Below are 15,056 nucleotides of genomic sequence, written 5' to 3' on the forward strand. Positions count from 1 at the left end.
TTGCCACAATAATGGGTGTAGGGGTTAAGACCTTAGTTTTTCCACTGGAATTCATTTCCATAGCTATCCTCTTAGCCTCATCAAACTCTTTCCTTGACATTCCAAATTCATTCAAGATGGAATCAATAACTCTCTCCACCTTTTTCTTGGAGTCGTTCATAATTTGACTAGTTTTTACCTCTTTCATTTTTCTCTAAATATGTTCCCCATCTAGGATAGTTAGAATCAACTTCAGAGTGAAGGATTATCTATGCATACCCTTCAATCAAGTCCTCATCATTTCATAGCCCATAGGTTCAATAAATTTCACTCGAGGAACTACTGCCTCCATGCATGTAAAGTCTATTTCAACCATAAAGCATATTTCATCTTTGTACTTCTCTACAAGTGCTAGAGGTATTCTATACCTCTTCTTCATTTCCATCTAAAAAGTCTTTATTAATCTATCCAAATCACTATCTTTGATTGCTTTAGATCTTGATCTATAAGCTTGAGTAATTTGCAACATTACACACTCATTTTCATTCCAAATTGTAATACTAGGAAAATTCTTGATAGCATAGAAGAATATATGCATTAGAAGGGATTCAGATATGAATATTGCACTTCTTAACTTCTTGATTCTTGAGATATTATCCAATAAATGTGTTCTCATAATATCACACATGTTCACTTCTTCACCTGCATGTAGGAATCCTGTAGGGATTGAATCAATTCTTGATCCATGGTTATACTTTTAACCCAAAATTTTGCAAATAAGTCTCACTACATCATCTTGGATTGAGTTTACCTTCATGTTTCTTCCATCAAAATATGTTTTGAGATTTTCCTGAACAAGTTTGTGCACATTCTTGATATTTACTGGATTGCTGCCCTAATTTCTCAATCATGTGACCTTGTGAATTAGGTTATTATCAATGATAATGATAGAATCTCCTAGCCATAGAAGATCATCATGTACTTTGCTAAGAATAATTCATGTCCAATTGTTATTATCAAAATCCATGTAGAACATATGCTTAACTAGGTTAAGATGTTCTAGATATCTATGTTTGGATTTCAATGATAAATCATTGTTGCACATCTTTTCCAATTTCTTTTGAATCTAAGAGTCACCTATACTCTCAATCTTGTGGTGGATATATCCTCTGATATCTTCCACATGAAGAACATTTTTCAAAACATGCAAAAATGTTTCAATGGGGTTGTCTAGCAAAGAAACAAATGTGTGTCTCTTAAAATTAACCTAGGCCTATTTCTTACATTATGAACTTCTTGCCTTGCCATTCTTGAAGGCTTTTTGCTCAACAATTCAAAAAAATACCTTAATTATGCATACTAGGGTTTTTGGTGAGTTCACATTCTTTAGAGTTCTTTAATTCTCAAAATCTTACTTCATTCTCACTCGTAAACTTTGCACAAGCAAATGATGTGTGCAAGTTAGTTTGCATCCTTTAAATCTTTTGCAATCTATACTGTACAATAAAGGCATATCTACCACTAGTTCAGTATATTGTCTTTGTGCAATAGAGAGTTTGATCTTTACATATATCCTCATTATGATCATATTAGGTAATGTGCACTTTACTATAGAATTCTCTCAATGTCTACTACCTTCTTTCAACTATGATACCCTTAATACCTTCTCTAGCATCAGTTATCAATAACTGATACTCTGTTCCACTAAGAATGCTTAATTCTAGTGAGAAAAGTCACTAACAATAAGTGACCTCATTGTCTTGTTAGGTACATCTTCAGTAGCTATATGAGATATTTCTAGTTCCTTTGCCTTCATAAATGAATCCTTCAATTCATTTGAATGTTCTTTTATTTCATTTCTTCTATTATTATTTCTATAATTTTGATTCCTGTTTAGATCTCTTCTATCCATTATGAAAAACCTTGCTATGTGTCCAAAGTTGTTGCACAACTGACATATAGGTACATTTTTTTGTTCATTTAGTTTTTCATTAGGCGTTCTGCAATTCCTTGAAATGTGTCCATGATTATTGCATCTGTAGCAAATAATCTATCTTCTTTCTGCACTTTCATTACTATGAGATCTTCTTCTGGTTCCTACATGGTTAACATTCCTATGCATCCTACTATTTGCATTATCATTATCAAATTTATGTTTCTTACAATCTACAACATAATGACCATATCCATGAAAATTATGACGATAAAGTTTAGAAATAGGTTTAAAAGACTTACCTTTTCTTTTAACTTCAATATCTTTAGGTTCATCACACTAGGCAAAAGATTCCTTTCTTTTGGTATTCATATCTTGATCAGATTCCTTGACTTTCTCAAAGTGGGCAATATTCACTTTGTCTTTAGATGTATCATCTGTCTTGCTTAGTTCTTTATTGACTTTAGGAGTAATAGGTTCTTTTGTTTCAATAGGTTTCTTGGTGGATTGACCAAGAAAGAATCCAAGTCTAGTATTATCATAACTATGTCTTTGCACACACATTTGTTCTTCAATTTTATCACTACTGGTATATAATTTCTCAAGTTAATTCTTGGTTTGTACTAACTCACCTTTCAAAATGGTGTTGCATTTCTCTAATTTTTCATCTTCTAACTTAATAGATTCTAGCTCTAATGTTACCTTACTTAACTAAGATCTTAAATCTGCATTTTCAGCTTTTAGTTCAAAATCAATCTTACCTCCATTTTTCTTAAGGCTCAGCTTAAGTTCAATTGTTTTCAACTCATGTTTTAGTATCTCATTTTCCTTTTTCATATCTTCAATATCATCATACTAGCTTGATTAGAATTTCCTTTCTATTTTAGGTTATCTATCTTGTCCTTCAATTCACCAATGTAGGCTATTGCATCCTTATATCTTTCTTTGAGACCATCTCTTTCATTAGTAAGAAGATCAATCTGTTCAAGTGCTTCTTCAAGATTTTTCTTTGGCTATTCCATATCCATAGGGATCTTATTCAAACTATTAAACCTTTTATGAATAATTAGGCTCTAATACCAATTTTAAAAAATAGATAATATTGGTGGGGGGGGGGGGGTGAATCAATATTTTCAATCCTTTTAACCACAATTGAATATTATAATCACTTTTTTGATGTGCATAAGAAAATAAACCAATAGTGCTAAGAAATGTAAACAACCATATACAAAGAGATATCATAACACCATATTTTGTTAACTAGGGAAACCCTGGCCAAGGGAAAACCTTGGTGGGGATGGAACCCACTAGATGATTCACTATATATAAGAATTTGGTTAAGGATATTGACCCTGTTAGGAGTCTATGAAGCATGTATAGTGTCTCAAGTCCCAATTAGGAGACGCAAGCCTTGTTAGAAGCCTCAAAACTATTAGGAGTTGCTTCAACCCTATTATGAGTTGGTGGATCATATACAAATGTGTGCAAGAAGAGCCCACTACCCTAACATGCAACTATACAATAAGTTCTTCAAGAAATAAGTATACATACAATACTGACTTGTTTGTTGTACTGCACAAACCTTTTGATTAATGATTCTTCACACAATAGAAGCTACACATATAGTAGTCTGCATCATATCTTTGCATCACATGTCAAAGTGTTGCATTCACTTATTACTCTCATTTCACAAGATTATATCAACTTTGCATCAATTGATTACTAAATCATTTGCTTTCACCTTTTTTACAACTCACAACACACACTTTAACTTCACAAATAAAATAATTTATTTATATGGAACATCTTAGTGAATTATTCTTTATTTGGCTCATATAACATCATTAGATTTGGCTCAATAACTTTTAAGAGAATCAAAACATTAAACATATTATGTTGATATGTTGTGTTCTGCACTGTGTCAGCACTACCTCATTGTTTTCATCATAACTTGAGTTTGATTGACTGTAAAAACATGTGCATTGGTATACATCATCCTTATGATGTCATGCATCTTTGATCAACTTTGCAAGAGAATATTCCTAGGGAATATTCTATTATCATCAAAACTGTCCTGCTACTGTAACATTGTTTGATACTTAGACAATTTTCTTCTATAACTGAATGAGGTTAATCTGCAAAACAAACATGTTGCCATAAATGAAAACAATGAATTACTTTATTTGATTGATTGGAAATATTTCCAACACATCATTTATCATGTTCACAAAATTTCATTTTAGTGGATTTGGTGTACCCGTTTCTTTATTTCCTTGAGTAGGATTAGGATTAGGTTTTCTCTGCATCCTAGGCTGCCTATTGTAGTGAGTATTAAATTGAGGTTTATCACCAGTAATTTTCTTATTACCATGATTTTCTAATGGATTCATATTCTTAAGAATATTTAGAACTTGACCCACTGTATCTTCCTTGGGCTTTTTAATTGCAACAACTTTGTCACCTTCTTTCTTATTACCCCTTAGATTAAACAATTTTGGGTCATCTCTCCTTCCCAAATTACCAGAAGCTCTTCTATTATTCTCAATATTCATAGCCATCTTAAAAGGCATCTCTTAATTTCCTAAGATCTTTATCTCTAAGAGTATAGGCCATCTTACTATCAAAACCATTGAAGTAAGTTATGAAAGACACATCTTCACCCAATCTCATCACTTCGAATAATTTGTACATTCCCTTTTGAAATATTACATTGAAGTCAAAGGTAGACTCATTTGGGATCTTTTTAATGTTATTGAAATCATTCAGTAGAAAACCAACATTGGTACTATCACCATACTTCTCTTTGAAAAGCTTTTGTAAATCACCCCATGAGCTGATGTTGTTATCAAACAATCTCCTCAACCAATCTCTAGCATCTTTTATCAATGAATGAACAAATAAATTCATAACTACATCTTCATGTTCCACCTCATAGTCATTGAGCATGTCAATGAACTTCCTAAGGTATTCTTCACTAGTAATGGAATTATTCCCTAAGAATTTAATAACCCTTATCTCTCAAATCTTTGGAAATAGGATGAGGAAAACCAAGTATGCCCACAAAATACATTTTATTATACTTCTTCATATAAATGGGTCTTCTCTAAAATCCTACAAAATTGGAAGTACTTGGTTTTGGATAGGGATTTGAGGTTACTAAACTTGTTGATTAACAATTATTTTACTACTCATAGTAGAAGATGTAGTAGGGGATGACTGAGACATGTTTTGGCTAGTGATTGTTAGCCCACAAGTATGAATAGAGGATATAGCTTGTGAGGATAAGTTTGGCGAAGATGCTAAGGAAGAGATTTAATAAATTGCATTTTCTTTATGGTTTCATCTTCTTGGGCTTCATTTTCAACCTTCTCTAGTTCTTTGGCCAACTCTTCTCTTTCCTTCTTAGCTTTTTCTAAGTCTAAATCCAAGTTAGAACAAATGACAAGAGTAGTAAATTTGTTAGGAAAAACTTGGGGCTCATTTATATGTATCCCTACAACCTCTTCTTTCCTTTATCAAGGTGTTTTACAGTTAAGTCTATGAACTCAAGTTCAATAGGCTTATAAGAGTGGACTTGGGAGATAACATGCCCCTCCTTTTGTTTAAGAAGGTGCTGCTACTCTTAAATTTTTGATCTCAACTCATTATTGTCACCAAAAACATCTGGGTGCAACTTAGAAGATCCTTCTTGTAAGTTTTTATTATGCTCCTATAAGGTGGCCATTCTCCTAAGTAGGTCATCTCTCTATTAATGAGTCTATTCATGGTAATTTCTTCCTTCTCCTTCTCCAAATGTATGCATTTTCCTTCTTCCTTAGTAACATTTTTCTTAAGGACTTCAATCTCTAAGGATAATTCTTCTAGGTCTACTTGAGTGGCCTTTGAATCTACTAGGTCATCTAGATCTATAAGGTTTCTTTCCACATATGTAACTTGTCTATTATTCAATTCAATATTCACTAGATACCTATATCCCATCCTATGGTTCAATTCTTTTATCACATCTGGTCTAAAAGGAATATCCCATATAGAAGACATGTTCTTATCACAATAAACTCTTTCTTTTTGTAATGGGGTTGTAAACATTTCTCCCAAGAGTTTGGTATTTTTTGATTCAAAATTTAAGAAGATTCTCTCTCTACCATAGGTTGGTAGTGAGAATGGATAGATACACTACCCCTAGGCTTCCAAGTAGGATTAGAATCTATCTTCTTTTTTTCTTGGTTTTTCCTACCTCCATGAGGTAAATTTGTGTACAATGGTAGTTTTAGATTAGCCTTTGTAAATGCTCATGTAGTTTTCCTCTTGTCTTCCATCTTTGTTAGAATAACTTGAAATATATAGCACTAGCTTAAAAACCTTTAAATTGGGTTACCACCCACTAGGAAAGAAAAATTTAATGTAATGGCTAAAGGAAGAAAAACATGGGAAAGAGCACTTTTCAAAACATGAAATAGGTACTAGTACCTAATATAAGTGAAATTCACCAAAATATAAACATCACAACTAGTATCTTTTTAATTGAATTAAACATAGTGAAATTGCTAACAATGTCCCATTATCATTATTAGATAACACAACATAAGGTGTATGTCCTTAGAATCAATTTTGTTAGGTAATCGAGATGCTTGCATAATCATGTCTTAATAGGTTAAAAATTGATCATCGAATAACACCATTACATTTATTGGGCAATATAATCTATACTTGTGAAATGTTAACATATTTGTTTATCATCCCATTCATAAAAGACCAAAACATATCATCTTACCTCCTTACTCTTCCTAGCTCATAATCATTTAATGTGTCATTAAGATTTATAATAGGGCACTAGAGAAGGGGTCTAACACTAGATTTAGACATTCTAATGAATTTGATTAATGTCTCACTATGATTATGTTGGTGTTTTAAAACTACCAGGTTGAACAAGACCAAATACCGAGATGTTGAAGACAAAACTTAGTCTAAGGGTTAGCTAATTCCAATATTCAATTGAATTCATCTCAGATTTGGACCAACATTAATAGAGTACAGTGACTCTTTACACTTTAAGCTCTCTAGGGCCAAGGCGAGTGCACCTTAGGGATGGAAATGTTTGGATATTTAGATATTCTTTTGCAAAAGTTATTCATTCACACTCTTCTTTTCAGATCTATCCCCTATAGAAAAAAATGGTCAATAATTCTTCTTGGATTTGCAATGAATCCTTTATTATAGAAGCTAAATATAATTTAGAGAAATACTATTACAAATAAGTAATGACTGATAATTTGATTCTTCATTACAGAAAAGTAAATATGGATTTGATTAAAATGTGCTTTGTGCAATCACATCAACTTATCAACTTGCATCTAAATTGATGATCAATGCCTTATCCATTGCTATATAGAGTCACACCATCAAAACTTGACCTATTTAATTTCCTTGCAATTAAATTTATCAGCAGTTAACCCTGAATTTCATCTTATGATATCCCTCCCATATACCTAGAAATACTATAATTTCATGAAAGCATTTAATTAACTCCTTGAATTAAAAGAAATCAATGAAAAGATATACAACCCATTCGAGTTGCATTAAAATAAAAGAACCTTGTTCATTTTATTCCCAAAATTATAGATATATGAAAATGGAGACAAAACTCAGAGACACAAATATTGTAGAACCTTCCTTAGTATTAATCTTCCTTGAAAATAATACATTACTGGTGTAAACTCAAGAATAACTCAATACATGAAAATACTATCGTTCAAGATTCATTTGTATTCTTAAATTTGCAAAATTGAATACAACACATAATAGACACAAAAAGCTAGATTGAGTGCAAATAGCATAAACCCTAAAATTATATAGACTTCAGATCGTCACTCCACATCTTTGAAATCCTTTTATAGGAAGGATTTCAACAATCTTTAGATGGGAGGACACATGTCAAAATTTCATTGGAAAGAAAATACAAAGATATTTCTATTATGTTACATTACAAACATTATTTTTACTTTGATCAAAATTAGGATACTATTGAAAAATTGGTGGGTGGTACTTTCTATAGGCTTCTTTAGCATATTTTTGTTTGTCTTCAATTGTCTATCACTTTAGTTGCCTTTTCTTTATCCCTTTTGTCCCTTATCCCTTTAACTACACTCTTGAACTACCTAGTCACTTGTGTAATCACCTAAAAATGGTCATCTAGACTATTAGCCCCCTTTTCAACATTTTGGCTAAATTAATTTAATCACTTACCTAAGCCAAATTGCTAATAATCAATTTATTTGATTATAACCTATAGTTTGACTATGCTATCCTAAGTTCATTATTTGATTAAAAGAACATGTCCCCTTTTAATTAAATAAAAGACCCCATTCTTCTAACCCACTTAAAGTGCACACATAAAGTCCTTTTTCTATTTTGCAATTAAAAGAAAAGGCTTTGTGACTTTTGTCTTATATGACAAGTCAACTTATATTCTATTGGTTGATTTGTGTGTGCACATGGATCACTCCTATTTTCGAATTCCACTGTTGATCATCCACCATCTTCATCTTGATCTCCACCGTCCATACATCTTTAAAAGGGAGAGAGCTTTCCCCCTCAATCCATCCATCTTTTGAACATTGTTATGCTGCAGGTTTTCTAACAGGTTTCTTTGGAGCTTTGTGGAGAACTTCTCATTTCTTGTCTCATTCTCTCATTCCATCACATTAGCATAAGATCATATGGCATTCTTAGCATAGTTGCATTTTAGTTTAACTTTGATTTCTTGCAATAATATCACATAGTTTAAATATTTGGTTTTGTAACAATCTCATACATGCTTAGTATAGCTGCATTTTGCATTATCATCTTAGCTTAGTTTTCATACTTGCATTGCATTCTTGAGGGATTCCTTGAAGATATTTGCACTCTTGCTCTTGTCTCAAAGAACCTCCCGTTGCATGGTTTACTAGCAAGAAGTACATTTCTAAGGCTTGGCTGAGAGCCTTCATGCTGAAATACTAACTCCTTGCACTCCGTGGATAGGGAGCTCTAAGTCGGCATCCAAGCATTCCAACTCATGGAATCGTTTGGATAGAAGGGTTTAGAGTGTGACACACTTTCGAGTGTACATTTTTGGCGCCCACCGTGGGGCTTGAATCAAATTTTCAGCTCCATTTGTTTTCATTTCTTATCTCTAGTTTTTTACAGCAGCATATTGGGTCTAATCAAATGCTTTTGTAGAATTTTCACTTTGGTTTTAAGGCCAAGCCATAAGTAAATTGGTTTGGAGGCCAAAAACTTAGTTGGTTTAAAGATTTGATCATATCTTTTAAACCGCTTAGAATTTGGTTCTGAAATTTTGTTTGTAGGTTGGGCATATGCTCAAAATGTCTCAGTCCAATTTTCAGAGCATTTTAACATGATTTTCGGAAGTTATGATATTTTCTTTATTTTTCATAAAAAGCCGTTTTTGATCGCAAATCAGCGCATTTTTTGGAAAAACTTACATTTTTAAAAATATTTTTGAATTCTAATAGGGGTTTTTTCTTTGTGTTTTGAATTTTGAGATCATATTAAGGATCAAAAATTCGATTTGATAAATTTGGCCTGTTTTGACAAAATTAATCTCTAGGGAGCAAATGAAGAGATTTTTTAAAATTTCTTGCATTTTTGGAAAGCTCTCTGATTTTTAACAGGGGTCTGTTCTTTTCATTTTCATTTTTGGATACGAAATCATAGCAAAAAAGTCTAATCTTGTTGACTAGGTCAAAACCAAAGAGTAAAAATGAAAGCATTTGTGATTAACTTGCACTTTCTTTGCATGTACTTGGTTGGAGGATAAATTAGATTTTTGAAGCAACTCACCACTTTTTATTGCAGATTTTTATGTTATTTCACACTAACTTTTGTTGCTAACAAGTTGTGATTTCAGGTTGCCATCCTTGTGAAAAAAAATTGAAACATTGCATAAAAAGAACGCATGTCAAAGCTTCAAATGCACAAGGGCTACTAACGATTGTTTGCAGGGCTGCCCAAAGCATAAAAACTCAAATTTCTTGCTTTTTTGTTTTCATGTGTGGCATTGAATAATTGTTCATTTTTCATAGGCACATAAAACTTGTGATTGGAGTCTTTTGGTAATAGGAGAGTATGCTCTTCACCCTTGTGGTGAATCAGAAATCTTGACTTGCCATTTGGTTTCAAAAGCAAGGGGTAACTGAATCTTCTTGGCGTGTTTGGGAGAAAATGATTGGAATAGGAGAGTATGCTCTTCACCCTTGTGGTGAACCAGAAATCTTGACTTCCAAAATTTGATCCACTTTGTGTAGTTAGAATCCTTTAGAGGGCCTGCTCTCGGACAACCTGAGAGGAACGACCCAAGTGGGGACAAGCAGATTACCCAGCTCTTCCAACCCACTATAAACTCAAGGCTACCAAGGACACAAAACTTTGGTAGACGTAGTGTTTGTCTTCGCCTAGTGTGATTGCTTATGGGATTTTGACCATAGGGAGATCACTAGGCAAGAATGCTTAAGGTACTCTTGTGATCGCGAGATCAGTTACTCATCGCAAGGTGAGGTGTCCCATAATTGGGAGCAAGAGGAACACTATGAACGGAAGCCCTATCTAAAAACCCTAAGTTAGTAACTACCTTTTTTAGCCGCTCAACTTCTTGGTGCAAGGATTGATCCTAGTGGACTACCCGGATCACCCCAAGATTTACACTCACCATATGTGTTCCCTTGGTTATGCTTATGGCATTTCCATGACAAAGCCAATATCTCTTGTGGGAAACCACTTGGTGTGAGGCAAAGGAGCATCAAGTGTGGGCCAAGTTGTTGAGTAATGAACCATGACTTCTAGGTAGATATTGCTTGATGTGTTCTCAAATGTGGTATACTTGTGAAAATCTTTTGAACATACACATGACGATAATTCTAGGGAATTCTTTTGAGACGTCGCATATGCTTGTATCATGCAAGGTTGCTTTGTCCCTTGCTTGATTGTTTGAAGACTACTCCATGTGTCACTATCTTGCTTGGAAAGAAATTGCTTTTGAACATCAAACTTGCTATGCTATCAACTATTGTCAAACTTTATCAACCAAGTCAAAACATCAAATGCAAACATTTTCTTGTGTTGCTTGCTAAGAGGAGTCTCATCATTTGACTTTTCTTTTATATGTCTCTAGTGCTTGAACATGCTTAAAGTGAATCTTTGGTCTTAGTGCTCATGGTCTTCCTATCTTCATGGTCTATGTTTGCTTGCTAGTTATCCTTTTGCTAAAATGGTTACCTTGATTTCTTGACTACACTCTTGGGTTGGAGAGTTGTTCACTTGTCACCCCGCTTGCTCTATCTATTTGGCTATTTGGGCATCTTGCCTAGCTATTGACTTGAGTCATTCATGTTGTAAGTTTCTTGGACATATTGTTTGACAAGTCACTTTAATCTCTCTCTAATATCTTGGCAAGTGAACGCTCTACCTCCTATAGTTTCAACATCAAGTTATCTTCTAGGCACTTTTATGCTTGGCTTTGCATCTAAAACTATGGGATCTAAATCTTGTGCTACCAAAATTCAACCAAATCTAGATGATCATGATATCCTCCATGTCACTAAAGAGTTTCAAGATCTATATGCACAATACAAAGAACTAGAAGAGACAAATGATCTTTCTTACCTTCATCTCTCTAAGCGCATGATAGAAATGAAGTCTAAACTTGAGAAAAGGTTGGAGGAGAAGATTGCATCATTACATGAATCTTCCTTAAGGTCTTTACATGCATATGAGTCATCTTCTTTGAGGTCATCCTCTTCTTCTAGGTCTACATGCTCTACTTCAAGACATCAAATGTCTTCATCTTCTAGATCTCGAGACCTCTTTAGAGAACAAGCAAGTGATACCTCCTTTGAGCCTATGCCAAAATTTCATGATGGACCTATCTTTGACGAAGATAATGATGAAGACATGAACGCATTCTATTCACTTGAGAAACAACAAGAAGATCCTAGACATATTGTTGAGAGGACTTTTACTCCCTTGGAACATTCTTATGATGACATTTTGCAAACACTTCTTGAAACTAAGATCATCATGTTGCCTAAGTCTAGCTCCTATGGAAATCCTTTCTTGGATATCTATTGTGCTTATCATCAACATAATGAGCATAGTACTTCATATTGCATTGAGCTAAAACATAAAATCCAAGATCTTATGGATAATGGAATTATTGGAGCCTCTAGTGACCCATGTCCTGAGGATACTTCTCTTGAGCAAGATTACGTTGATGAACCTATGTCTAGTAGTGGCTCCATTACATCTTCCACTTCTTCCAACACTCGTGCATCTACCAACACTTAAAATCTTTCCAACATGCCTCTATCAAAAAAGGAACCTAATGCTTTCCACATAGACTATGTGTATCCTCAAGGGCTACCTCTAAAAGAAACTCAAGTTAACCTTCACTTGGCTGCAAACCTTTTCCATGCTACTAATCCTAAACATCCTCAACCTTCATGCACTACTATGCCTAATCCAAGCACTACTCCATTCACTCTTCATTCTCCCTTGTCCTTAGAAGTGGCTCAATGTCAGCAGGACTCTCAAAAAGAAAAAGCTATAAATGTCAAGAAAGATCAAGATCAAGCACCCTTTCATCTCTTTCAAGATTTTTCCCCTCCATATCCTATATCTTGTCCACCTCCTAAGTATGATGAAGACACCACTTCCACTATCTCCCTTGAGCTTACTGAAAATTATGAGAAAAGTTCTCTTCATATGCTATCCAAGGCTACTTGTCAATATCAAAGTATCCCCTCATGTTCTACTTCTCCATATCCACTTCAAAATTGTGCTCAAGCTTCAAGTGCTTCTATTAAAAGTTTTGTTCCTATCAAAGGTATTCATGAGTCTATTGATGGCTTTGACCATGTTGCTCATTCTAAAGAGGTTGATATCCCTTCCCACTATCCCTTTGCATCTTCTAAATCTATCCTTGGTCCTTATCCATCTAAGCTAAAGCATTCAAACCTTCCATCTATATTGGGACCTTATGTTCCTTCATCTCCTACAATTTCCACTTCTAGCTCTCCCATCATACCTCAAGATCAAGAAAGACACTCATCCTTGATGACTTTTCACCCATCTATACATCTAAACCAGTCATATCATCCTTATTCATCCACAAATCCCAAGTCCTTTGGAAGTGAGAATAAACATAAGAATTCATTGAAAAAGAAAGATCACTATGTCCCATCTAATCGACATGTGAATGCTAAGAAGGAGAATGCACAAAAGAGACTGCAAAGGTTCACTATTAAAAAAGCTAAATCAAAGAAAATATGGGTTCCTAAACCCATTATTGAAGAAATGTGTTTTGAAGTATCCAAAGGAAAATCTAAAGCTATATGGATTCCCAAGTCTCTTTTAAAAGACTTGAATTTTGAAAATACTTCAAATTTGACATTCAAGCTTCCAAAGGCTTCCATTCCATCTTCTTCTAAAAATATTCCAAAGCCTTCCACTCCACTTTTTTCCAAATCTCTTCTACCACCTCATACATCTAAATCTCAAGCTATTTCATCCATGATTCCTCCATTGTTCCAATACCCTTCAAGGTGTGTGTCAATGTTGATCTTGTCCAATATTTCAGCTACCCTCATGAAATCCTCTAAAGCTTACACCTCCTTTCTATACATGAACTCTTATCCTCCATATATTCTTCCTACTACCATTTCCCTTTCATCACCCTATCAACATCTTCGAGCATACCTTTCTATGGTCTTGTCTTATCATGACTTATCTTTCCTATAGGAGCACTATCTAAATTCAAAAAGCTTGAGCTCTTTCTAAAAATTCAAAAAAAAATGAAAAAATGAAAATGTGCCTTGGTGAGAACCACTTATTGTGGCACCTTGGTAGCAAAAGTAAAGAGAAATAAATCCATCCTATGGTGAAAACTACTTCTTGTGGCACCTTGGATAAGTACCATGATGAAAACCTGGCAAATAGGCATCATGCATAATTCTTCCATCATCCATCTGTCCCTTCTTCTCTCTTTGATCTTGACAATGTTGAGCTATCTTTGCATATTGGCTATCTTATCCACCAGATTTTCTATTGTGCTCTCCCATTCACTCATAGCCTCTATCTTGAGCTTTATTCTTATTTCTCTATCCCATTGCTATACTATCTAGTTGACCCCTTGGTCTTGATCATAATAAATGAAACATGGTTCTTATAGGTCTCTTGACATGGCTACTCTTTTGGACTACACACTTCATGCTATCTCACTTGTTGGCTTCATTGCTTATCCTACATGCTATCTTTCTCATTACTTCCATTGCTTATCCAAAATATGCTTCATATGACTATTTCACCTCTTTCCCTAGCTTGGGTACTCTTGAGGAGTCAGTCCTTGAGGATCACTTTCACTTGCTTCATACTCTTTTGTCATCCATCTTTGCTTATCCACTAGCTCATTGCTCCATCATATCCTATACCTTGCTAGACATTGGGAGAAAATGATGTGATCTTGCTTGAGAACTAGTGATATCTAAAACCTTCTAAAAAATTCAAAAAATTATATACGATGCTGAAAAAATCCTAAAAATCAGAAAATGTCCTGAAAAAATGATCATCTTAGTGAAAACCTCACTTTGATGTATCACCAAAAAAATTCAAAAATTCAAAAAATTGAAAAAAAGTCCTGAAAAAAATCTATCAAGTGGTGAAAATCTGGAAACAGGCACTACTTGAAACCCTTGCACCTATGTCTATCAGTCTCAATCATTCACTTCGCTACACATTTCCTAGCTTGGAATTGTTTCTTGTCCTCATCTTGGGGGCATAGCTACTTAGCCTATTGAGGTATTCTTGTGCATTAGGGTTTCTATGACAACTCACAAAATAGTGTTTCTCAACACTTCCCCCACTTTGACATCAAGTGTTTTTCAACACTTTACAGATAGTTTACCTACGGTCTCTGATGTCACGATATCACACTATCAGAATCAAGTCTGGAAGAAATGGCCAAGTGACTTACACACATGCACTTTAACACTTAAATGACTGAGCTATGCTGACATTTATCTACTTTGTGTGCTGTCTATGATGATTTCTTTGCCATGTATTCCCTCCCTAATAGTCTTTCAAGGATGTCATT

The sequence above is a fragment of the Cupressus sempervirens genome, chromosome 10 (genome assembly GCF_028749045.1).
Source record: "Cupressus sempervirens isolate cs-2001-9-10 chromosome 10, ASM2874904v1, whole genome shotgun sequence".
NCBI classification, from domain to species: domain Eukaryota; kingdom Viridiplantae; phylum Streptophyta; class Pinopsida; order Cupressales; family Cupressaceae; genus Cupressus; species Cupressus sempervirens.